Source organism: Pinus tabuliformis, chromosome 4_1 (assembly GCF_031772625.1).
Source record: "Pinus tabuliformis cultivar Carrire ecotype Pingquan chromosome 4_1, CPIR1, whole genome shotgun sequence".
NCBI classification, from domain to species: Eukaryota; Viridiplantae; Streptophyta; class Pinopsida; order Pinales; family Pinaceae; genus Pinus; species Pinus tabuliformis.
In genome coordinates, this window is record NC_142303.1 from 292,679,826 (window position 1) to 292,683,097 (window position 3,272).

The window sequence follows — 3,272 nt, forward strand, 5'->3', positions numbered from 1 at the left end:
CAAAATAGAATTTTCTATAGCCTTTTATATCACAAACATGTGGCTAGCCCCTTTTCCATGAATAATGGGGGCTGGTGCGACATCCTCCCGAACTATATGTGTGAAAACAAGAAGGTCAACTTATGAGTGGCATAACTTTTTCATATAGACTCTGATTGACGCGCTTCTTATGTCGTTGGAAAGGTCGTTGTGTGTAGAATAACATGAAAAGGTGCAAAGAGGTAGTTGAAGCAGAGGACTTAAGGGAATTCAAGGCATTTGGTGGAGTTGCATTGAACTGTTACATGTTATTTTTGATTGGTTAGTTTGATTTTCATGGAGAAAGCTTTGAGGGAAAGATCATATCAACATCATTTGACCAATAACAGAGGAATCTAACAAAACAAAAGATGATTTTTGCTAAAGAAGGAATTGCTAGATTTTTTACTTCAATTATTGTATTTTAAATTTAATTATATCTTATTTAACATAATTTTGGTTCTATTATTTTATATTGCTTTGTTTTAATATAGTTTTAGTTTCGATTATTGTAGTTTAATGATATACTTTTGTTATTTTGATTTTATATTTTTTTCAAAATACTTTATGATTAGTTTTTAATTAAATCTTATTAGTTTAGATTATTTAATTTTAATTTTTTAGATTATTTTATTATTTATATTAGTTATTTTAGATTGAGTTTTTCTTTATGCCTTTATTTAGTCTATTTTTTTTTTAATATTTTAGTGTTAGATTTAATGATTTTAGTCTAATTAAGATTAGTTTGTTATTTTATTTACTTTTATTTTTAAGATTGTTTATTTGTTCTAGTTTTGTATATCTATTCATTTTTTTGTTGGATTAATAATAGTTTATGGTTTGGATGGTAGGTGGAAAATAGAAGATTTGAATCCTAAAGACGAGGAAAGAAAACAAACTCCCTTCGTTATAAAAGAAAGTAGATGTACAAACTTGTGGGTTCCAATTTTATGAGGAGGAGGAGACTAGGCACTATTGCATAGGAGGATACTTGAAGAAAATTGAAGATTTTGGGCCAGATCTAAGAGATCTATTACAACTCCAAGATTTTCATGCTATCTGATTTTTTTTTTGAGATTTTATATACTCATAAAGCTTTCATCAAACCTGCAACTCCTGTACAATATTGTTTGAGTTAAAAGGCTTATTGATAGCCTTCATTTTAATTCAATTTTGATTCAATTCTATATCCAAATAAGTATTTGATATTGGGTATTGCACTATTATAAATTCCATTTATTTATATACTTATTTACGTCATTGGAAATCTACCTTTTCATGATGGATTTGATTGATAACAAGCTGAAAAATGAATTCAAATAGATTATATGTCATCGTTGTTAACTATTTAGCTATTTGATGACACTTTTATCCGTGTTAATTACCATTTCTTTGATGTGATAGTACAACTTCCTTTGAATTCATTCATTGAATTTAAGTATGTGTTTGTGAGATCTTGATAATTATTTATTAAGATACTCATATTTGTACATTGGTTTTAACGACCATAAAATGTATGGACTAATTCTTCAATTTGTCGGCTCATTTTAATCTTAAGTTCAGATCTAGTACATTTCAATTACCTTTCTCTTGATTGAGTCAGGGACTAATCCCTCTTTTGATCAAGATAGATTAGAATTCACTATTGTTTCTTGCATGATAGATTAGAATCACTTTTGCATTCATGAATGCATTATGGAAAGTCTCATTTCATAGGAGAAAATTTCCATGTGACTTAGCTGAGTCCTCATTTCAGCTAGCACAAAAGAATCCCTCTTGCAAACATGTTGCGAGAAAGTAAGTCTTTTCCCTTTCCCTGCTGATGATAACAAGCATTATCTTATTTTAGCAGGAAAAGGGAAGTGTTAGAGTTAGATTTGTATATAGATTAGTTTATATTAGATTAACATTAGCATCTAGTTTAGTTTTAAGAATAGGGTAACTAGACCCATTCAAAACCAGTGAGAACCACCAACCCAAACAGAAAAGAGTTTAATTTTGGGGCTTTAATGGGGTGGTTTCCCAAATGTTGATGAAGTCATCTTTTTCCATTAATAGAAGGATATGGTGAAATATTTTCCTTTCAAAGGAAGGTAGTCGGCCTACAAGGTACGCAAAAGGAACAAGTGAAAAATAGAGAAGACCCCTAAATGAGATGCATACATAGGTAATTTTATACTATTTGAACCTTTAAAACAAGCACTACATAACTATGAGATATGCAACTTGACATATGTGGTATATGAATAAAATATATATTCATATGAAGCCAAGAGACAAAATCAACTATCTATTTAAATCTTCAAAAAATGAAACTAAATACGAAGACGATGAAATCATATGGTCTAGAAGTAAAACATTGTGTAATTACACAAAAAATTAGGTTATGAGGCTAATATGAAATAATAAAAAGGATAAGAAAACTAATGGCAACGGAAGGCTATTTAGAGGCTATTTTGTCATTTAAAAGTTAGAATATTCCTATGATTAGCTTTATCTAATAAAATTTTGATATGGGATAACTGCAAAAAAGAGACATAGAATGGTTTACGTTGGTACATCATTTGCAAATCAAGTAATGAATCAATGGATCATTTATTTATATACTTCTCCTTTACTAAATAATTATGGGAGAAAGTATTGGTTATGACCCAGGGAAAATGAACCTAGGTTGGATGTAATATGGGAGAATGTTTTAAAGAATGGGTAAATGGTAACTAATCATAGAGCACATTGCGTTACCTTGCATAATGACATGGGGTCTGATGTTAGTTAAGAATAAAATGAAATTTCATGAAAATAAAGTTTTACTAATTCAAGTTAGTCACCAAGTCAAGTATTCAAGTTAGTCACCAAGTCAAGTATTCTTATGGAGATATAAAATGACCTAAGGTAAGTAAAAAATCTAGGTTAATAAAGAATATCGAAGTCGATTTTACTAAAGCATGGGGCTAATTTGATGGAGTAAGCCAATGTACGCCTATAAAGTGTGGAGCAAATGTCATTTTATTTTTGGTACAAAGCCATTTCATTATTTTTAAAACGAGGCGTATTCAAGGAACAAATAAAAGAATAGAACTGAATGGTTTGTGGCTACCATTGAAATTGGTTGTGGAAAGAGGAGTAACCAATATGAGGGTGGTTCAAAAATTGTAATAGATTGGTTGAATTAAAAGAATAAGTTGGAAAATCTAATGCTACAACCAATTATGGTAGAAATTATAGAGGTAAAGAATAGGTTTTCCATGGTATCA